This window comes from Uranotaenia lowii, unplaced genomic scaffold, assembly GCF_029784155.1.
Source record: "Uranotaenia lowii strain MFRU-FL unplaced genomic scaffold, ASM2978415v1 HiC_scaffold_11, whole genome shotgun sequence".
Classification (NCBI taxonomy): Eukaryota; Metazoa; Arthropoda; class Insecta; order Diptera; family Culicidae; genus Uranotaenia; species Uranotaenia lowii.
In genome coordinates this window covers 212,753-237,423 of record NW_026597077.1, presented here as the reverse complement: position 1 = coordinate 237,423, position 24,671 = coordinate 212,753, and positions in this window count along the sequence as shown.

Here is a 24,671-nt window from a genome sequence, read left to right as displayed (position 1 = left end):
CTCCAGAAAAATAACAAAGACACAATTTTTCATCTAAGCTTCTATAAAAGGCAGAAAAAGTATATTTTTAAAACAATTTCATTGAATTTCTTAGTTTCTGGATTATTTTGAACGATTTGGACAGTTTGTACAGCTTGGACGGTTCCTACGGTTCGAACGGTTCGAACGGTTCCTACGGATCAGATGGTTCCTACGGTTCGGAGGCTCCAGAAAAATAACAAAGACACAATTTTTCATCTAAGCTTCTATAAAAGGCAGAAAAAGTATATTTTTAAAACAATTTCATTGAATTTCTAAGTTTCTGGATTATTTTGAACGATTTGGACAGTTTGTACAGCTTGGACGGTTCCTACGGTTCGAACGGTTCGAACGGTTCCTACGGATCAGATGGTTCCTACGGTTCGGAGGCTCCAGAAAAATAACAAAGACACAATTTTTCATCTAAGCTTCTATAAAATGCAGAAAAAGTATTATTTTACAGTAATTTAATTGAATTTCTAAGTTTCTGGATTATTTTGAACGATTTGGACAGTTTGTACAGCTTGGACGGTTCCTACGGTTCGAACGGTTCGAACGGTTCCTACGGATCAGATGGTTCCTACGGTTCGGAGGCTCCAGAAAAATAACAAAGACACAATTTTTCATCTAAGCTTCTATAAAAGGCAGAAAAAGTATATTTTTGAAACAATTTCATTGAATTTCTTAGTTTCTGGATTATTTTGAACGATTTGGACAGTTTGTACAGCTTGGACGGTTCCTACGGTTCGAACGGTTCGAACGGTTCGAACGGTTCCTACGGATCAGATGGTTCCTACGGTTCGGAGGCTCCAGAAAAATAACAAAGACACAATTTTTCATCTAAGCTTCTATAAAAGGCAGAAAAAGTATATTTTTAAAACAATTTAATTGAATTTCTAAGTTTCTGGATTATTTTGAACGATTTGGACAGTTTGTACAGCTTGGACGGTTCCTACGGTTCGAACGGTTCCTACGGATCAGATGGTTCCTACGGTTCGGAGGCTCCAGAAAAATAACAAAGACACAATTTTTCATCTAAGCTTCTATAAAAGGCAGAAAAAGTATATTTTTAAAACAATTTCATTGAATTTCTAAGTTTCTGGATTATTTTGAACGATTTGGACAGTTTGTACAGCTTGGACGGTTCCTACGGTTCGAACGGTTCGAACGGTTCCTACGGATCAGATGGTTCCTACGGTTCGAAGGCTCCAGAAAAATAACAAAGACACAATTTTTCATCTAAGCTTCTATAAAATGCAGAAAAAGTATTATTTTACAACAATTTAATTGAATTTCTAAGTTTCTGGATTATTTTGAACGATTTGGACAGTTTGTACAGCTTGGACGGTTCCTACGGTTCGAACGGTTCGAACGGTTCCTACGGATCAGATGGTTCCTACGGTTCGGAGGCTCCAGAAAAATAACAAAGACACAATTTTTCATCTAAGCTTCTATAAAATGCAGAAAAAGTATTATTTTACAGTAATTTAATTGAATTTCTAAGTTTCTGGATTATTTTGAACGATTTGGACAGTTTGTACAGCTTGGACGGTTCCTACGGTTCGAACGGTTCGAACGGTTCCTACGGATCAGATGGTTCCTACGGTTCGGAGGCTCCAGAAAAATAACAAAGACACAATTTTTCATCTAAGCTTCTATAAAAGGCAGAAAAAGTATATTTTTAAAACAATTTCATTGAATTTCTTAGTTTCTGGATTATTTTGAACGATTTGGACAGTTTGTACAGCTTGGACGGTTCCTACGGTTCGAACGGTTCGAACGGTTCCTACGGATCAGATGGTTCCTACGGTTCGGAGGCTCCAGAAAAATAACAAAGACACAATTTTTCTTCTAAGCTTCTATAAAATGCAGAAAAAGTATTATTTTACAACAATTTAATTGAATTTCTAAGTTTCTGGATTATTTTGAACGATTTGGACAGTTTGTACAGCTTGGACGGTTCCTACGGTTCGAACGGTTCGAACGGTTCCTACGGATCAGATGGTTCCTACGGTTCGGAGGCTCCAGAAAAATAACAAAGACACAATTTTTCATCTAAGCTTCTATAAAATGCAGAAAAAGTATTATTTTACAGTAATTTAATTGAATTTCTAAGTTTCTGGATTATTTTGAACGATTTGGACAGTTTGTACAGCTTGGACGGTTCCTACGGTTCGAACGGTTCGAACGGTTCCTACGGATCAGATGGTTCCTACGGTTCGGAGGCTCCAGAAAAATAACAAAGACACAATTTTTCATCTAAGCTTCTATAAAATGCAGAAAAAGTATTATTTTACAGTAATTTAATTGAATTTCTAAGTTTCTGGATTATTTTGAACGATTTGGACAGTTTGTACAGCTTGGACGGTTCCTACGGTTCGAACGGTTCGAACGGTTCCTACGGATCAGATGGTTCCTACGGTTCGGAGGCTCCAGAAAAATAACAAAGACACAATTTTTCATCTAAGCTTCTAAAAAAGGCAGAAAAAGTATTTTTTTAAAACAATTTTATTGAATTTCTAAGTTTCTGGATTATTTTGAACGATTTGGACAGTTTGTACAGCTTGGACGGTTCCTACGGTTCGAACGGTTCGAACGGTTCCTACGGATCAGATGGTTCCTACGGTTCGGAGGCTCCAGAAAAATAACAAAGACACAATTTTTCTTCTAAGCTTCTATAAAATGCAGAAAAAGTATTATTTTACAACAATTTAATTGAATTTCTAAGTTTCTGGATTATTTTGAACGATTTGGACAGTTTGTACAGCTTGGACGGTTCCTACGGTTCGAACGGTTCGAACGGTTCCTACGGATCAGATGGTTCCTACGGTTCGGAGGCTCCAGAAAAATAACAAAGACACAATTTTTCATCTAAGCTTCTATAAAATGCAGGAAAAGTATTATTTTACAGTAATTTTATTGAATTTCAAAGTTTCTGGATTATTTTGAACGATTTGGACAGTTTGTACAGCTTGGACGGTTCCTACGGTTCGAACGGTTCGAACGGTTCCTACGGATCAGATGGTTCCTACGGTTCGGAGGCTCCAGAAAAATAACAAAGATACAATTTTTCATCTAAGCTTCTATAAAATGCAGAAAAAGTATTATTTTACAGTAATTTAATTGAATTTCTAAGTTTCTGGATTATTTTGAACGATTTGGACAGTTTGTACAGCTTGGACGGTTCCTACGGTTCGAACGGTTCGAACGGTTCCTACGGATCAGATGGTTCCTACGGTTCGGAGGCTCCAGAAAAATAACAAAGACACAATTTTTCTTCTAAGCTTCTATAAAATGCAGAAAAAGTATTATTTTACAACAATTTAATTGAATTTCTAAGTTTCTGGATTATTTTGAACGATTTGGACAGTTTGTACAGCTTGGACGGTTCCTACGGTTCGAACGGTTCGAACGGTTCCTACGGATCAGATGGTTCCTACGGTTCGGAGGCTCCAGAAAAATAACAAAGACACAATTTTTCATCTAAGCTTCTATAAAATGCAGAAAAAGTATTATTTTACAACAATTTAATTGAATTTCTAAGTTTCTGGATTATTTTGAACGATTTGGACAGTTTGTACAGCTTGGACGGTTCCTACGGTTCGAACGGTTCGAACGGTTCCTACGGATCAGATGGTTCCTACGGTTCGGAGGCTCCAGAAAAATAACAAAGACACAATTTTTCATCTAAGCTTCTATAAAATGCAGAAAAAGTATTATTTTACAACAATTTAATTGAATTTCTAAGTTTCTGGATTATTTTGAACGATTTGGACAGTTTGTACAGCTTGGACGGTTCCTACGGTTCGAACGGTTCGAACGGTTCCTACGGATCAGATGGTTCCTACGGTTCGGAGGCTCCAGAAAAATAACAAAGACACAATTTTTCATCTAAGCTTCTATAAAATGCAGAAAAAGTATTATTTTACAGTAATTTAATTGAATTTCTAAGTTTCTGGATTATTTTGAACGATTTGGACAGTTTGTACAGCTTGGACGGTTCCTACGGTTCGAACGGTTCGAACGGTTCCTACGGATCAGATGGTTCCTACGGTTCGGAGGCTCCAGAAAAATAACAAAGACACAATTTTTCATCTAAGCTTCTATAAAAGGCAGAAAAAGTATATTTTTAAAACAATTTCATTGAATTTCTTAGTTTCTGGATTATTTTGAACGATTTGGACAGTTTGTACAGCTTGGACGGTTCCTACGGTTCGAACGGTTCGAACGGTTCGAACGGTTCCTACGGATCAGATGGTTCCTACGGTTCGGAGGCTCCAGAAAAATAACAAAGACACAATTTTTCATCTAAGCTTCTATAAAAGGCAGAAAAAGTATATTTTTAAAACAATTTAATTGAATTTCTAAGTTTCTGGATTATTTTGAACGATTTGGACAGTTTGTACAGCTTGGACGGTTCCTACGGTTCGAACGGTTCCTACGGATCAGATGGTTCCTACGGTTCGGAGGCTCCAGAAAAATAACAAAGACACAATTTTTCATCTAAGCTTCTATAAAAGGCAGAAAAAGTATATTTTTAAAACAATTTCATTGAATTTCTAAGTTTCTGGATTATTTTGAACGATTTGGACAGTTTGTACAGCTTGGACGGTTCCTACGGTTCGAACGGTTCGAACGGTTCCTACGGATCAGATGGTTCCTACGGTTCGGAGGCTCCAGAAAAATAACAAAGACACAATTTTTCATCTAAGCTTCTATAAAATGCAGAAAAAGTATTATTTTACAACAATTTAATTGAATTTCTAAGTTTCTGGATTATTTTGAACGATTTGGACAGTTTGTACAGCTTGGACGGTTCCTACGGTTCGAACGGTTCGAACGGTTCCTACGGATCAGATGGTTCCTACGGTTCGGAGGCTCCAGAAAAATAACAAAGACACAATTTTTCATCTAAGCTTCTATAAAATGCAGAAAAAGTATTATTTTACAGTAATTTAATTGAATTTCTAAGTTTCTGGATTATTTTGAACGATTTGGACAGTTTGTACAGCTTGGACGGTTCCTACGGTTCGAACGGTTCGAACGGTTCCTACGGATCAGATGGTTCCTACGGTTCGGAGGCTCCAGAAAAATAACAAAGACACAATTTTTCATCTAAGCTTCTATAAAATGCAGAAAAAGTATTATTTTACAACAATTTAATTGAATTTCTAAGTTTCTGGATTATTTTGAACGATTTGGACAGTTTGTACAGCTTGGACGGTTCCTACGGTTCGAACGGTTCGAACGGTTCCTACGGATCAGATGGTTCCTACGGTTCGGAGGCTCCAGAAAAATAACAAAGACACAATTTTTCATCTAAGCTTCTAAAAAAGGCAGAAAAAGTATTTTTTTAAAACAATTTAATTGAATTTCTAAGTTTCTGGATTATTTTGAACGATTTGGACAGTTTGTACAGCTTGGACGGTTCCTACGGTTCGAACGGTTCGAACGGTTCCTACGGATCAGATGGTTCCTACGGTTCGGAGGCTCCAGAAAAATAACAAAGACACAATTTTTCATCTAAGCTTCTAAAAAAGGCAGAAAAAGTATTTTTTTAAAACAATTTTATTGAATTTCTAAGTTTCTGGATTATTTTGAACGATTTGGACAGTTTGTACAGCTTGGACGGTTCCTACGGTTCGAACGGTTCGAACGGTTCCTACGGATCAGATGGTTCCTACGGTTCGGAGGCTCCAGAAAAATAACAAAGACACAATTTTTCATCTAAGTTTCTATAAAATGCAGAAAAAGTATTATTTTACAACAATTTAATTGAATTTCTAAGTTTCTGGATTATTTTGAACGATTTGGACAGTTTGTACAGCTTGGACGGTTCCTACGGTTCGAACGGTTCGAACGGTTCCTACGGATCAGATGGTTCCTACGGTTCGGAGGCTCCAGAAAAATAACAAAGACACAATTTTTCATCTAAGCTTCTATAAAATGCAGAAAAAGTATTATTTTACAGTAATTTAATTGAATTTCTAAGTTTCTGGATTATTTTGAACGATTTGGACAGTTTGTACAGCTTGGACGGTTCCTACGGTTCGAACGGTTCGAACGGTTCCTACGGATCAGATGGTTCCTACGGTTCGGAGGCTCCAGAAAAATAACAAAGACACAATTTTTCATCTAAGCTTCTAAAAAAGGCAGAAAAAGTATTTTTTTAAAACAATTTTATTGAATTTCTAAGTTTCTGGATTATTTTGAACGATTTGGACAGTTTGTACAGCTTGGACGGTTCCTACGGTTCGAACGGTTCGAACGGTTCCTACGGATCAGATGGTTCCTACGGTTCGGAGGCTCCAGAAAAATAACAAAGACACAATTTTTCTTCTAAGCTTCTATAAAATGCAGAAAAAGTATTATTTTACAACAATTTAATTGAATTTCTAAGTTTCTGGATTATTTTGAACGATTTGGACAGTTTGTACAGCTTGGACGGTTCCTACGGTTCGAACGGTTCGAACGGTTCCTACGGATCAGATGGTTCCTACGGTTCGGAGGCTCCAGAAAAATAACAAAGACACAATTTTTCATCTAAGCTTCTATAAAATGCAGAAAAAGTATTATTTTACAACAATTTAATTGAATTTCTAAGTTTCTGGATTATTTTGAACGATTTGGACAGTTTGTACAGCTTGAACGGTTCCTACGGTTCGAACGGTTCGAACGGTTCCTACGGATCAGATGGTTCCTACGGTTCGGAGGCTCCAGAAAAATAACAAAGACACAATTTTTCATCTAAGCTTCTATAAAATGCAGAAAAAGTATTATTTTACAACAATTTAATTGAATTTCTAAGTTTCTGGATTATTTTGAACGATTTGGACAGTTTGTACAGCTTGGACGGTTCCTACGGTTCGAACGGTTCGAACGGTTCGAACGGTTCCTACGGATCAGATGGTTCCTACGGTTCGGAGGCTCCAGAAAAATAACAAAGACACAATTTTTCTTCTAAGCTTCTATAAAATGCAGAAAAAGTATTATTTTACAACAATTTAATTGAATTTCTAAGTTTCTGGATTATTTTGAACGATTTGGACAGTTTGTACAGCTTGGACGGTTCCTACGGTTCGAACGGTTCGAACGGTTCCTACGGATCAGATGGTTCCTACGGTTCGGAGGCTCCAGAAAAATAACAAAGACACAATTTTTCTTCTAAGCTTCTATAAAATGCAGAAAAAGTATTATTTTACAACAATTTAATTGAATTTCTAAGTTTCTGGATTATTTTGAACGATTTGGACAGTTTGTACAGCTTGGACGGTTCCTACGGTTCGAACGGTTCGAACGGTTCCTACGGATCAGATGGTTCCTACGGTTCGGAGGCTCCAGAAAAATAACAAAGACACAATTTTTCATCTAAGCTTCTATAAAATGCAGAAAAAGTATTATTTTACAACAATTTAATTGAATTTCTAAGTTTCTGGATTATTTTGAACGATTTGGACAGTTTGTACAGCTTGAACGGTTCCTACGGTTCGAACGGTTCGAACGGTTCCTACGGATCAGATGGTTCCTACGGTTCGGAGGCTCCAGAAAAATAACAAAGACACAATTTTTCATCTAAGCTTCTATAAAATGCAGAAAAAGTATTATTTTACAACAATTTAATTGAATTTCTAAGTTTCTGGATTATTTTGAACGATTTGGACAGTTTGTACAGCTTGGACGGTTCCTACGGTTCGAACGGTTCGAACGGTTCCTACGGATCAGATGGTTCCTACGGTTCGGAGGCTCCAGAAAAATAACAAAGACACAATTTTTCATCTAAGCTTCTATAAAATGCAGAAAAAGTATTATTTTACAACAATTTAATTGAATTTCTAAGTTTCTGGATTATTTTGAACGATTTGGACAGTTTGTACAGCTTGGACGGTTCCTACGGTTCGAACGGTTCGAACGGTTCCTACGGATCAGATGGTTCCTACGGTTCGGAGGCTCCAGAAAAATAACAAAGACACAATTTTTCATCTAAGATTCTATAAAAGGCAGAAAAAGTATTTTTTTAAAACAATTTCATTGAATTTCTAAGTTTCTGGATTATTTTGAACGATTTGGACAGTTTGTACAGCTTGGACGGTTCCTACGGTTCGAACGGTTCGAACGGTTCCTACGGATCAGATGGTTCCTACGGTTCGGAGGCTCCAGAAAAATAACAAAGACACAATTTTTCATCTAAGCTTCTATAAAATGCAGAAAAAGTATTATTTTACAACAATTTAATTGAATTTCTAAGTTTCTGGATTATTTTGAACGATTTGGACAGTTTGTACAGCTTGGACGGTTCCTACGGTTCGAACGGTTCGAACGGTTCCTACGGATCAGATGGTTCCTACGGTTCGGAGGCTCCAGAAAAATAACAAAGACACAATTTTTCATCTAAGCTTCTATAAAATGCAGAAAAAGTATTATTTTACAGTAATTTAATTGAATTTCTAAGTTTCTGGATTATTTTGAACGATTTGGACAGTTTGTACAGCTTGGACGGTTCCTACGGTTCGAACGGTTCGAACGGTTCCTACGGATCAGATGGTTCCTACGGTTCGGAGGCTCCAGAAAAATAACAAAGACACAATTTTTCATCTAAGCTTCTATAAAATGCAGAAAAAGTATTATTTTACAGTAATTTAATTGAATTTCTAAGTTTCTGGATTATTTTGAACGATTTGGACAGTTTGTACAGCTTGGACGGTTCGAACGGTTCGAACGGTTCCTACGGATCAGATGGTTCCTACGGTTCGGAGGCTCCAGAAAAATAACAAAGACACAATTTTTCATCTAAGCTTCTATAAAATGCAGAAAAAGTATTATTTTACAGTAATTTAATTGAATTTCTAAGTTTCTGGATTATTTTGAACGATTTGGACAGTTTGTACAGCTTGGACGGTTCCTACGGTTCGAACGGTTCGAACGGTTCCTACGGATCAGATGGTTCCTACGGTTCGGAGGCTCCAGAAAAATAACAAAGACACAATTTTTCATCTAAGCTTCTATAAAATGCAGAAAAAGTATTATTTTACAACAATTTAATTGAATTTCTAAGTTTCTGGATTATTTTGAACGATTTGGACAGTTTGTACAGCTTGGACGGTTCCTACGGTTCGAACGGTTCGAACGGTTCCTACGGATCAGATGGTTCCTACGGTTCGGAGGCTCCAGAAAAATAACAAAGACACAATTTTTCATCTAAGCTTCTATAAAAGGCAGAAAAAGTATATTTTTAAAACAATTTCATTGAATTTCTTAGTTTCTGGATTATTTTGAACGATTTGGACAGTTTGTACAGCTTGGACGGTTCCTACGGTTCGAACGGTTCGAACGGTTCGAACGGTTCCTACGGATCAGATGGTTCCTACGGTTCGGAGGCTCCAGAAAAATAACAAAGACACAATTTTTCATCTAAGCTTCTATAAAAGGCAGAAAAAGTATATTTTTAAAACAATTTAATTGAATTTCTAAGTTTCTGGATTATTTTGAACGATTTGGACAGTTTGTACAGCTTGGACGGTTCCTACGGTTCGAACGGTTCGAACGGTTCCTACGGATCAGATGGTTCCTACGGTTCGGAGGCTCCAGAAAAATAACAAAGACACAATTTTTCATCTAAGCTTCTATAAAATGCAGAAAAAGTATTATTTTACAACAATTTAATTGAATTTCTAAGTTTCTGGATTATTTTGAACGATTTGGACAGTTTGTACAGCTTGGACGGTTCCTACGGTTCGAACGGTTCGAACGGTTCCTACGGATCAGATGGTTCCTACGGTTCGGAGGCTCCAGAAAAATAACAAAGACACAATTTTTCATCTAAGCTTCTATAAAATGCAGAAAAAGTATTATTTTACAACAATTTAATTGAATTTCTAAGTTTCTGGATTATTTTGAACGATTTGGACAGTTTGTACAGCTTGGACGGTTCCTACGGTTCGAACGGTTCGAACGGTTCCTACGGATCAGATGGTTCCTACGGTTCGGAGGCTCCAGAAAAATAACAAAGACACAATTTTTCATCTAAGCTTCTATAAAATGCAGAAAAAGTATTATTTTACAGTAATTTAATTGAATTTCTAAGTTTCTGGATTATTTTGAACGATTTGGACAGTTTGTACAGCTTGGACGGTTCCTACGGTTCGAACGGTTCGAACGGTTCCTACGGATCAGATGGTTCCTACGGTTCGGAGGCTCCAGAAAAATAACAAAGACACAATTTTTCATCTAAGCTTCTATAAAATGCAGAAAAAGTATTATTTTACAACAATTTAATTGAATTTCTAAGTTTCTGGATTATTTTGAACGATTTGGACAGTTTGTACAGCTTGGACGGTTCCTACGGTTCGAACGGTTCGAACGGTTCCTACGGATCAGATGGTTCCTACGGTTCGGAGGCTCCAGAAAAATAACAAAGACACAATTTTTCATCTAAGCTTCTAAAAAAGGCAGAAAAAGTATTTTTTTAAAACAATTTTATTGAATTTCTAAGTTTCTGGATTATTTTGAACGATTTGGACAGTTTGTACAGCTTGGACGGTTCCTACGGTTCGAACGGTTCGAACGGTTCCTACGGATCAGATGGTTCCTACGGTTCGGAGGCTCCAGAAAAATAACAAAGACACAATTTTTCTTCTAAGCTTCTATAAAATGCAGAAAAAGTATTATTTTACAACAATTTAATTGAATTTCTAAGTTTCTGGATTATTTTGAACGATTTGGACAGTTTGTACAGCTTGGACGGTTCCTACGGTTCGAACGGTTCGAACGGTTCCTACGGATCAGATGGTTCCTACGGTTCGGAGGCTCCAGAAAAATAACAAAGACACAATTTTTCATCTAAGCTTCTATAAAATGCAGAAAAAGTATTATTTTACAACAATTTAATTGAATTTCTAAGTTTCTGGATTATTTTGAACGATTTGGACAGTTTGTACAGCTTGGACGGTTCCTACGGTTCGAACGGTTCGAACGGTTCCTACGGATCAGATGGTTCCTACGGTTCGGAGGCTCCAGAAAAATAACAAAGACACAATTTTTCATCTAAGCTTCTAAAAAAGGCAGAAAAAGTATTTTTTTTAAACAATTTTATTGAATTTCTAAGTTTCTGGATTATTTTGAACGATTTGGACAGTTTGTACAGCTTGGACGGTTCCTACGGTTCGAACGGTTCGAACGGTTCCTACGGATCAGATGGTTCCTACGGTTCGGAGGCTCCAGAAAAATAACAAAGACACAATTTTTCATCTAAGCTTCTAAAAAAGGCAGAAAAAGTATTTTTTTAAAACAATTTAATTGAATTTCTAAGTTTCTGGATTATTTTGAACGATTTGGACAGTTTGTACAGCTTGGACGGTTCCTACGGTTCGAACGGTTCGAACGGTTCCTACGGATCAGATGGTTCCTACGGTTCGGAGGCTCCAGAAAAATAACAAAGACACAATTTTTCATCTAAGCTTCTAAAAAAGGCAGAACAAGTATTTTTTTAAAACAATTTTATTGAATTTCTAAGTTTCTGGATTATTTTGAACGATTTGGACAGTTTGTACAGCTTGGACGGTTCCTACGGTTCGAACGGTTCGAACGGTTCCTACGGATCAGATGGTTCCTACGGTTCGGAGGCTCCAGAAAAATAACAAAGACACAATTTTTCATCTAAGCTTCTAAAAAAGGCAGAAAAAGTATTTTTTTAAAACAATTTTATTGAATTTCTAAGTTTCTGGATTATTTTGAACGATTTGGACAGTTTGTACAGCTTGGACGGTTCCTACGGTTCGAACGGTTCGAACGGTTCCTACGGATCAGATGGTTCCTACGGTTCGGAGGCTCCAGAAAAATAACAAAGACACAATTTTTCATCTAAGCTTCTATAAAATGCAGAAAAAGTATTATTTTACAACAATTTAATTGAATTTCTAAGTTTCTGGATTATTTTGAACGATTTGGACAGTTTGTACAGCTTGGACGGTTCCTACGGTTCGAACGGTTCGAACGGTTCCTACGGATCAGATGGTTCCTACGGTTCGGAGGCTCCAGAAAAATAACAAAGACACAATTTTTCATCTAAGCTTCTATAAAATGCAGAAAAAGTATTATTTTACAGTAATTTAATTGAATTTCTAAGTTTCTGGATTATTTTGAACGATTTGGACAGTTTGTACAGCTTGGACGGTTCCTACGGTTCGAACGGTTCGAACGGTTCCTACGGATCAGATGGTTCCTACGGTTCGGAGGCTCCAGAAAAATAACAAAGACACAATTTTTCATCTAAGCTTCTATAAAATGCAGAAAAAGTATTATTTTACAACAATTAAATTGAATTTCTAAGTTTCTGGATTATTTTGAACGATTTGGACAGTTTGTACAGCTTGGACGGTTCCTACGGTTCGAACGGTTCGAACGGTTCCTACGGATCAGATGGTTCCTACGGTTCGGAGGCTCCAGAAAAATAACAAAGACACAATTTTTCATCTAAGCTTCTATAAAATGCAGAAAAAGTATTATTTTACAGTAATTTAATTGAATTTCTAAGTTTCTGGATTATTTTGAACGATTTGGACAGTTTGTACAGCTTGGACGGTTCCTACGGTTCGAACGGTTCGAACGGTTCCTACGGATCAGATGGTTCCTACGGTTCGGAGGCTCCAGAAAAATAACAAAGACACAATTTTTCATCTAAGCTTCTATAAAATGCAGAAAAAGTATTATTTTACAGTAATTTAATTGAATTTCTAAGTTTCTGGATTATTTTGAACGATTTGGACAGTTTGTACAGCTTGGACGGTTCCTACGGTTCGAACGGTTCGAACGGTTCCTACGGATCAGATGGTTCCTACGGTTCGGAGGCTCCAGAAAAATAACAAAGACACAATTTTTCATCTAAGCTTCTATAAAAGGCAGAAAAAGTATTTTTTTAAAACAATTTAATTGAATTTCTAAGTTTCTGGATTATTTTGAACGATTTGGACAGTTTGTACAGCTTGGACGGTTCCTACGGTTCGAACGGTTCGAACGGTTCCTACGGATCAGATGGTTCCTACGGTTCGGAGGCTCCAGAAAAATAACAAAGACACAATTTTTCATCTAAGCTTCTATAAAATGCAGAAAAAGTATTATTTTACAGTAATTTAATTGAATTTCTAAGTTTCTGGATTATTTTGAACGATTTGGACAGTTTGTACAGCTTGGACGGTTCCTACGGTTCGAACGGTTCGAACGGTTCCTACGGATCAGATGGTTCCTACGGTTCGGAGGCTCCAGAAAAATAACAAAGACACAATTTTTCATCTAAGCTTCTATAAAAGGCAGAAAAAGTATTTTTTTAAAACAATTTAATTGAATTTCTAAGTTTCTGGATTATTTTGAACGATTTGGACAGTTTGTACAGCTTGGACGGTTCCTACGGTTCGAACGGTTCGAACGGTTCCTACGGATCAGATGGTCCCTACGGTTCGGAGGCTCCAGAAAAATAACAAAGACACAATTTTTCATCTAAGCTTCTATAAAATGCAGAAAAAGTATTTTTTTAAAACAATTTCATTGAATTTCTAAGTTTCTGGATTATTTTGAACGATTTGGACAGTTTGTACAGCTTGGACGGTTCCTACGGTTCGAACGGTTCGAACGGTTCCTACGGATCAGATGGTTCCTACGGTTCGGAGGCTCCAGAAAAATAACAAAGACACAATTTTTCATCTAAGCTTCTATAAAAGGCAGAAAAAGTATTTTTTTTAAAACAATTTAATTGAATTTCTAAGTTTCTGGATTATTTTGAACGATTTGGACAGTTTGTACAGCTTGGACGGTTCCTACGGTTCGAACGGTTCGAACGGTTCCTACGGATCAGATGGTTCCTACGGTTCGGAGGCTCCAGAAAAATAACAAAGACACAATTTTTCATCTAAGCTTCTATAAAAGGCAGAAAAAGTATTTTTTTAAAACAATTAAATTGAATTTCTAAGTTTCTGGATTATTTTGAACGATTTGGACAGTTTGTACAGCTTGGACGGTTCCTACGGTTCGAACGGTTCGAACGGTTCCTACGGATCAGATGGTTCCTACGGTTCGGAGGCTCCAGAAAAATAACAAAGACACAATTTTTCATCTAAGCTTCTATAAAATGCAGAAAAAGTATTATTTTACAACAATTTTATTGAATTTCTAAGTTTCTGGATTATTTTGAACGATTTGGACAGTTTGTACAGCTTGGACGGTTCCTACGGTTCGAACGGTTCGAACGGTTCGAACGGTTCCTACGGATCAGATGGTTCCTACGGTTCGGAGGCTCCAGAAAAATAACAAAGACACAATTTTTCATCTAAGCTTCTATAAAATGCAGAAAAAGTATTATTTTACAACAATTTAATTGAATTTCTAAGTTTCTGGATTATTTTGAACGATTTGGACAGTTTGTACAGCTTGGACGGTTCCTACGGTTCGAACGGTTCGAACGGTTCCTACGGATCAGATGATTCCTACGGTTCGGAGGCTCCAGAAAAATAACAAAGACACAATTTTTCATCTAAGCTTCTATAAAATGCAGAAAAAGTATTATTTTACAGTAATTTAATTGAATTTCTAAGTTTCTGGATTATTTTGAACGATTTGGACAGTTTGTACAGCTTGGACGGTTCCTACGGTTCGAACGGTTCGAACGGTTCCTACGGATCAGATGGTTCCTACGGTTCGGAGGCTCCAGAAAAATAACAAAGACACAATTTTTCATCTAAGCTTCTAAAAAAGGCAGAAAAAGTATTATTTTACAACAATTTAATTGAATTTCTAAGTTTCTGGATTATTTTGAACGATTTGGACAGTTTGTACAGCTTGGACGGTTCCTACGGTTCGAACGGTTCCTACGGATCAGGTGGTTCCTACGGTTCGGAGGCTCCAGAAAAATAACAAAGACACAATTTTTCATCTAAGCTTCTATAAAATGCAGAAAATGTATTATTTTACAACAATTTAATTGAATTTCTAAGTTTCTGGATTATTTTGAACGATTTGGACAGTTTGTACAGCTTGGACGGTTCCTACGGTTCGAACGGTTCGAACGGTTCCTACGGATCAGATGGTTCCTACGGTTCGGAGGCTCCAGAAAAATAACAAAGACACAATTTTTCATCTAAGCTTCTATAAAATGCAGAAAAAGTATTATTTTACAGTAATTTAATTGAATTTCTAAGTTTCTGGATTATTTTGAACGATTTGGACAGTTTGTACAGCTTGGACGGTTCCTACGGTTCGAACGGTTCGAACGGTTCCTACGGATCAGATGGTTCCTACGGTTCGGAGGCTCCAGAAAAATAACAAAGACACAATTTTTCATCTAAGCTTCTAAAAAAGGCAGAAAAAGTATTATTTTACAACAATTTAATTGAATTTCTAAGTTTCTGGATTATTTTGAACGATTTGGACAGTTTGTACAGCTTGGACGGTTCCTACGGTTCGAACGGTTCGAACGGTTCCTACGGATCAGATGGTTCCTACGGTTCGGAGGCTCCAGAAAAATAACAAAGACACAATTTTTCATCTAAGCTTCTATAAAATGCAGAAAAAGTATTATTTTACAGTAATTTAATTGAATTTCTAAGTTTCTGGATTATTTTGAACGATTTGGACAGTTTGTACAGCTTGGACGGTTCCTACGGTTCTAACGGTTCGAACGGTTCCTACGGATCAGATGGTTCCTACGGTTCGGAGGCTCCAGAAAAATAACAAAGACACAATTTTTTATCTAAGCTTCTATAAAATGTAGAAAAAGTATTATTTTACAACAATTTTATTGAATTTCTAAGTTTCTGGATTATTTTGAACGATTTGGACAGTTTGTACAGCTTGGACGGTTCCTACGGTTCGAACGGTTCGAACGGTTCCTACGGATCAGATGGTTCCTACGGTTCGGAGGCTCCAGAAAAATAACAAAGACACAATTTTTTATCTTAACTTCTATAAAATGCAGAAAAAGTATTTTTTTACTACAATTTTATTGAATTTCTAAGTTTCTGGATTATTTTGAACGATTTGGACAGTTTGTACAGCTTGGACGGTTCCTACGGTTCGAACGGTTCGAACGGTTCCTACGGATCAGATGGTTCCTACGGTTCGGAGGCTCCAGAAAAATAACAAAGACACAATTTTTTATCTAAGCTTCTATAAAATGTAGAAAAAGTATTATTTTACAACAATTTTATTGAATTTCTAAGTTTCTGGATTATTTTGAACGATTTGGACAGTTTGTACAGCTTGGACGGTTCCTACGGTTCGAACGGTTCGAACGGTTCCTACGGATCAGATGGTTCCTACGGTTCGAAGCCTCCAGAAAAATAACAAAGACACAATTTTTTATCTTAACTTCTATAAAATGCAGAAAAAGTATTTTTTTAAAACAATTTTATTGAATTTCTAAGTTTCTGGATTATTTTGAACGATTTGGACAGTTTGTACAGCTTGGACGGTTCCTACGGTTCGAACGGTTCGAACGGTTCCTACGGATCAGATGGTTCCTACGGTTCGGAGGCTCCAGAAAAATAACAAAGACACAATTTTTTATCTTAACTTCTATAAAATGCAGAAAAAGTATTTTTTTACTACAATTTTATTGAATTTCTAAGTTTCTGGATTATTTTGAACGATTTGGACAGTTTGTACAGCTTGGACGGTTCCTACGGTTCGAACGGTTCGAACGGTTCCTACGGATCAGATGGTTCCTACGGTTCGGAGGCTCCAGAAAAATAACAAAGACACAATTTTTTATCTTAACTTCTATAAAATGCAGAAAAAGTATTTTTTTACTACAATTTTATTGAATTTCTAAGTTTCTGGATTATTTTGAACGATTTGGACAGTTTGTACAGCTTGGACGGTTCCTACGGTTCGAACGGTTCGAACGGTTCCTACGGATCAGATGGTTCCTACGGTTCGAAGCCTCCAGAAAAATAACAAAGACACAATTTTTTATCTTAACTTCTATAAAATGCAGAAAAAGTATTTTTTTACTACAATTTTATTGAATTTCTAAGTTTCTGGATTATTTTGAACGATTTGGACAGTTTGTACAGCTTGGACGGTTCCTACGGTTCGAACGGTTCGAACGGTTCCTACAGATCAGATGGTTCCTACGGTTCGGAGGCTCCAGAAAAATAACAAAGACACAATTTTTTATCTTAACTTCTATAAAATGCAGAAAAAGTATTTTTTTACTACAATTTTATTGAATTTCTAAGTTTCTGGATTATTTTGAACGATTTGGACAGTTTGTACAGCTTGGACGGTTCCTACGGTTCGAACGGTTCGAACGGTTCCTACGGATCAGATGGTTCCTACGGTTCGGAGGCTCCAGAAAAATAACAAAGACACAATTTTTTATCTTAACTTCTATAAAATGCAGAAAAAGTATTTTTTTACTACAATTTTATTGAATTTCTAAGTTTCTGGATTATTTTGAACGATTTGGACAGTTTGTACAGCTTGGACGGTTCCTACGGTTCGAACGGTTCCTACGGATCAGATGGTTCCTACGGTTCGAAGCCTCCAGAAAAATAACAAAGACACAATTTTTTATCTTAACTTCTATAAAATGCAGAAAAAGTATTTTTTTACTACAATTTTATTGAATTTCTAAGTTTCTGGATTATTTTGAACGATTTGGACAGTTTGTACAGCTTGGACGGTTCCTACGGTTCGAACGGTTCGAACGGTTCCTACGGATCAGATGGTTCCTACGGTTCGAAGCCTCCAGAAAAATAACAAAGACACAATTTTTTATCTTAACTTCTATAAAATGCAGGAAAAGTATTTTTTTAAAACAATTTTATTGAATTTCTAAGTTTCTGGATTATTTTGAACGATTTGGACAGTTTGTACAGCTTGGACGGTTCCTACGGTTCGAACGGTTCGAACGGTTCCTACGGATCAGATGGTTCCTACGGTTCGAAGCCTCCAGAAAAATAACAAAGACACAATTTTTTATCTTAATTTCTATAAAATGCAGAAAAAGTATTTTTTTAAAACAATTTTATTGAATTTCTAAGTTTCTGGATTATTTTGAACGATTTGGACAGTTTGTACAGCTTGGACGGTTCCTACGGTTCGAACGGTTCGAACGGTTCCTACGGATCAGATGGTTCCTACGGTTCGAAGCCTCCAGAAAAATAACAAAGACACAATTTTTTATCTTAACTTCTATAAAATGCAGAAAAAGTATTTTTTTTAAACAATTTTATTGAATTTCTAAGTTTCTGGATTATTTTGAACGATTTGGACAGTTTGTACAGCTTGGACGGTTCCTACGGTTCGAACGGTTCGAACGGTTCCTACGGATCAGATGGTTCCTACGGTTCGGAGGCTCCAGAAAAATAACAAAGACACAATTTTTTATCTTAACTTCTATAAAATGCAGAAAAAGTATTTTTTTTACTACAATTTTATTGAATTTCTAAGTTTCTGGATTATTTTGAACGATTTGGACAGTTTGTACAGCTTGGACGGTTCCTACGGTTCGAACGGTTCGAACGGTTCGAACGGTTCCTACGGATCAGATGGTTCCTACGGTTCGGAGGCTCCAGAAAAATAACAAAGACACAATTTTTTATCTTAACTTCTATAAAATGCAGAAAAAGTATTTTTTTACTACAATTTTATTGAATTTCTAAGTTTCTGGATTATTTTGAACGATTTGGACAGTTTGTACAGCTTGGACGGTTCCTACGGTTCGAACGGTTCGAACGGTTCCTACAGATCAGATGGTTCCTACGGTTCGGAGGCTCCAGAAAAATAACAAAGACACAATTTTTTATCTTAACTTCTATAAAATGCAGAAAAAGTATTTTTTTACTACAATTTTATTGAATTTCTAAGTTTCTGGATTATTTTGAACGATTTGGACAGTTTGTACAGCTTGGACGGTTCCTACGGTTCGAACGGTTCGAACGGTTCCTACGGATCAGATGGTTCCTACGGTTCGGAGGCTCCAGAAAAATAACAAAGACACAATTTTTTATCTTAACTTCTATAAAATGCAGAAAAAGTATTTTTTTACTACAATTTTATTGAATTTCTAAGTTTCTGGATTATTTTGAACGATTTGGACAGTTTGTACAGCTTGGACGGTTCCTACGGTTCGAACGGTTCGAACGGTTCCTACGGATCAGATGGTTCCTACGGTTCGAAGCCTCCAGAAAAATAACAAAGACACAATTTTTTATCTTAATTTCTATAAAATGCAGAAAAAGTATTTTTTTAAAACAATTTTATTGAATTTCTAAGTTTCTGGATTATTTTGAACGATTTGGACAGTTTGTACAGCTTGGACGGTTCCTACGGTTCGAACGGTTCGAACGGTTCCTACGGATCAGATGGTTCCTACGGTTCGAAGCCTCCAGAAAAATAACAAAGACACAATTTTTTATCTTAACTTCTATAAAATGCAGAAAAAGTATTTTTTTACTACAATTTTATTGAATTTCTAAGTTTCTGGATTATTTTGAACGATTTGGACAGTTTGTACAGCTTGGACGGTTCCTACGGTTCGAACGGTTCGAACGGTTCCTACGGATCAGATGGTTCCTACGGTTCGAAGCCTCCAGAAAAATAACAAAGACACAATTTTTTATCTTAATTTCTATAAAATGCAGAAAAAGTATTTTTTTAAAACAATTTTATTGAATTTCTAAGTTTCTGGATTATTTTGAACGATTTGGACAGTTTGTACAGCTTGGACGGTTCCTACGGTTCGAACGGTTCGAACGGTTCCTACGGATCAGATGGTTCCTACGGTTCGGAGGCTCCAGAAAAATAACAAAGACACAATTTTTTATCTTAACTTCTATAAAATGCAGAAAAAGTATTTTTTTACTACAATTTTATTGAATTTCTAAGTTTCTGGATTATTTTGAACGATTTGGACAGTTTGTACAGCTTGGACGGTTCCTACGGTTCGAACGGTTCGAACGGTTCCTACGGATCAGATGGTTCCTACGGTTCGGAGGCTCCAGAAAAATAACAAAGACACAATTTTTTATCTTAACTTCTATAAAATGCAGAAAAAGTATTTTTTTACTACAATTTTATTGAATTTCTAAGTTTCTGGATTATTTTGAACGATTTGGACAGTTTGTACAGCTTGGACGGTTCCTACGGTTCGAACGGTTCGAACGGTTCCTACGGATCAGATGGTTCCTACGGTTCGAAGCCTCCAGAAAAATAACAAAGACACAATTTTTTATCTTAACTTCTATAAAATGCAGAAAAAGTATTTTTTTAAAACAATTTTATTGAATTTCTAAGTTTCTGGATTATTTTGAACGATTTGGACAGTTTGTACAGCTTGGACGGTTCCTACGGTTCGAACGGTTCGAACGGTTCCTACGGATCAGATGGTTCCTACGGTTCGGAGGCTCCAGAAAAATAACAAAGACACAATTTTTTATCTTAACTTCTATAAAATGCAGAAAAAGTATTTTTTTACTACAATTTTATTGAATTTCTAAGTTTCTGGATTATTTTGAACGATTTGGACAGTTTGTACAGCTTGGACGGTTCCTACGGTTCGAACGGTTCGAACGGTTCCTACGGATCAGATGGTTCCTACGGTTCGGAGGCTCCAGAAAAATAACAAAGACACAATTTTTTATCTTAACTTCTATAAAATGCAGAAAAAGTATTTTTTTACTACAATTTTATTGAATTTCTAAGTTTCTGGATTATTTTGAACGATTTGGACAGTTTGTACAGCTTGGACGGTTCCTACGGTTCGAACGGTTCGAACGGTTCCTACGGATCAGATGGTTCCTACGGTTCGAAGCCTCCAGAAAAATAACAAAGACACAATTTTTTATCTTAATTTCTATAAAATGCAGAAAAAGTATTTTTTTAAAACAATTTTATTGAATTTCTAAGTTTCTGGATTATTTTGAACGATTTGGACAGTTTGTACAGCTTGGACGGTTCCTACGGTTCGAACGGTTCGAACGGTTCCTACGGATCAGATGGTTCCTACGGTTCGGAGGCTCCAGAAAAATAACAAAGACACAATTTTTTATCTTAACTTCTATAAAATGCAGAAAAAGTATTTTTTTACTACAATTTTATTGAATTTCTAAGTTTCTGGATTATTTTGAACGATTTGGACAGTTTGTACAGCTTGGACGGTTCCTACGGTTCGAACGGTTCGAACGGTTCCTACGGATCAGATGGTTCCTACGGTTCGGAGGCTCCAGAAAAATAACAAAGACACAATTTTTTATCTTAACTTCTATAAAATGCAGAAAAAGTATTTTTTTACTACAATTTTATTGAATTTCTAAGTTTCTGGATTATTTTGAACGATTTGGACAGTTTGTACAGCTTGGACGGTTCCTACGGTTCGAACGGTTCGAACGGTTCCTACGGATCAGATGGTTCCTACGGTTCGGAGGCTCCAGAAAAATAACAAAGACACAATTTTTTATCTTAACTTCTATAAAATGCAGAAAAAGTATTTTTTTTAAACAATTTTATTGAATTTCTAAGTTTCTGGATTATTTTGAACGATTTGGACAGTTTGTACAGCTTGGACGGTTCCTACGGTTCGAACGGTTCGAACGGTTCCTACGGATCAGATGGTTCCTACGGTTCGGAGGCTCCAGAAAAATAACAAAGACACAATTTTTTATCTTAACTTCTATAAAATGCAGAAAAAGTATTTTTTTACTACAATTTTATTGAATTTCTAAGTTTCTGGATTATTTTGAACGATTTGGACAGTTTGTACAGCTTGGACGGTTCCTACGGTTCGAACGGTTCGAACGGTTCCTACGGATCAGATGGTTCCTACGGTTCGGAGGCTCCAGAAAAATAACAAAGACACAATTTTTTATCTTAACTTCTATAAAATGCAGAAAAAGTATTTTTTTACTACAATTTTATTGAATTTCTAAGTTTCTGGATTATTTTGAACGATTTGGACAGTTTGTACAGCTTGGACGGTTCCTACGGTTCGAACGGTTCGAACGGTTCCTACGGATCAGATGGTTCCTACGGTTTGGAGGCTCCAGAAAAATAACAAAGACACAATTTTTTATCTTAACTTCTATAAAATGCAGAAAAAGTATTTTTTTACTACAATTTTATTGAATTTCTAAGTTTCTGGATTATTTTGAACGATTTGGACAGTTTGTACAGCTTGGACGGTTCCTACGGTTCGAACGGTTCGAACGGTTCCTACGGATCAGATGGTTCCTACGGTTCGGAGGCTCCAGAAAAATAACAAAGACACAATTTTTTATCTTAACTTCTATAAAATGCAGAAAAAGTATTTTTTTACTACAATTTTATTGAATTTCTAAGTTTCTGGATTATTTTGAACGATTTGGACAGTTTGTACAGCTTGGACGGTTCCTACGGTTCGAACGGTTCGAACGGTTCCTACGGATCAGATGGTTCCTACGGTTCGGAGGCTCCAGAAAAATAACAAAGACACAATTTTTTATCTTAACTTCTATAAAATGCAGAAAAAGTATTTTTTTACTACAATTTTATTGAATTTCTAAGTTTCTGGATTATTTTGAACGATTTGGACAGTTTGTACAGCTTGGACGGTTCCTACGGTTCGAACGGTTCGAACGGTTCCTACGGATCAGATGGTTCCTACGGTTCGGAGGCCTCCAGAAAAATAACAAAGACACAATTTTTTATCTTAACTTCTATAAAATGCAGAAAAAGTATTTTTTTACTACAATTTTATTGAATTTCTAAGTTTCTGGATTATTTTGAACGATTTGGACAGTTTGTACAGCTTGGACGGTTCCTACGGTTCGAACGGTTCGAACGGTTCCTACGGATCAGATGGTTCCTACGGTTCGGAGGCTCCAGAAAAATAACAAAGACACAATTTTTTATCTTAACTTCTATAAAATGCAGAAAAAGTATTTTTTTACTACAATTTTATTGAATTTCTAAGTTTCTGGATTATTTTGAACGATTTGGACAGTTTGTACAGCTTGGACGGTTCCTACGGTTCGAACGGTTCGAACGGTTCCTACGGATCAGATGGTTCCTACGGTTCGGAGGCTCCAGAAAAATAACAAAGACACAATTTTTTATCTTAACTTCTATAAAATGCAGAAAAAGTATTTTTTTACTACAATTTTATTGAATTTCTAAGTTTCTGGATTATTTTGAACGATTTGGACAGTTTGTACAGCTTGGACGGTTCCTACGGTTCGAACGGTTCGAACGGTTCCTACGGATCAGATGGTTCCTACGGTTCGGAGGCTCCAGAAAAATAACAAAGACACAATTTTTTATCTTAACTTCTATAAAATGCAGAAAAAGTATTTTTTTACTACAATTTTATTGAATTTCTAAGTTTCTGGATTATTTTGAACGATTTGGACAGTTTGTACAGCTTGGACGGTTCCTACGGTTCGAACGGTTCGAACGGTTCCTACGGATCAGATGGTTCCTACGGTTCGGAGGCTCCAGAAAAATAACAAAGACACAATTTTTTATCTTAACTTCTATAAAATGCAGAAAAAGTATTTTTTTACTACAATTTTATTGAATTTCTAAGTTTCTGGATTATTTTGAACGATTTGGACAGTTTGTACAGCTTGGACGGTTCCTACGGTTCGAACGGTTCGAACGGTTCCTACGGATCAGATGGTTCCTACGGTTCGGAGGCTCCAGAAAAATAACAAAGACACAATTTTTTATCTTAACTTCTATAAAATGCAGAAAAAGTATTTTTTTACTACAATTTTATTGAATTTCTAAGTTTCTGGATTATTTTGAACGATTTGGACAGTTTGTACAGCTTGGACGGTTCCTACGGTTCGAACGGTTCGAACGGTTCCTACGGATCAGATGGTTCCTACGGTTCGAAGCCTCCAGAAAAATAACAAAGACACAATTTTTTATCTTAACTTCTATAAAATGCAGAAAAAGTATTTTTTTACTACAATTTTATTGAATTTCTAAGTTTCTGTTATTTTGAACGATTTGGACAGTTTGTACAGCTTGGACGGTTCCTACGGTTCGAACGGTTCGAACGGTTCCTACGGATCAGATGGTTCCTACGGTTCGAAGCCTCCAGAAAAATAACAAAGACACAATTTTTTATCTTAACTTCTATAAAATGCAGAAAAAGTATTTTTTTAAAACAATTTTATTGAATTTCTAAGTTTCTGGATTATTTTGAACGATTTGGACAGTTTGTACAGCTTGGACGGTTCCTACGGTTCGAACGGTTCGAACGGTTCCTACGGATCAGATGGTTCCTACGGTTCGGAGGCTCCAGAAAAATAACAAAGACACAATTTTTTATCTTAACTTCTATAAAATGCAGAAAAAGTATTTTTTTACTACAATTTTATTGAATTTCTAAGTTTCTGGATTATTTTGAACGATTTGGACAGTTTGTACAGCTTGGACGGTTCCTACGGTTCGAACGGTTCGAACGGTTCCTACGGATCAGATGGTTCCTACGGTTCGGAGGCTCCAGAAAAATAACAAAGACACAATTTTTTATCTTAACTTCTATAAAATGCAGAAAAAGTATTTTTTTACTACAATTTTATTGAATTTCTAAGTTTCTGGATTATTTTGAACGATTTGGACAGTTTGTACAGCTTGGACGGTTCCTACGGTTCGAACGGTTCGAACGGTTCCTACGGATC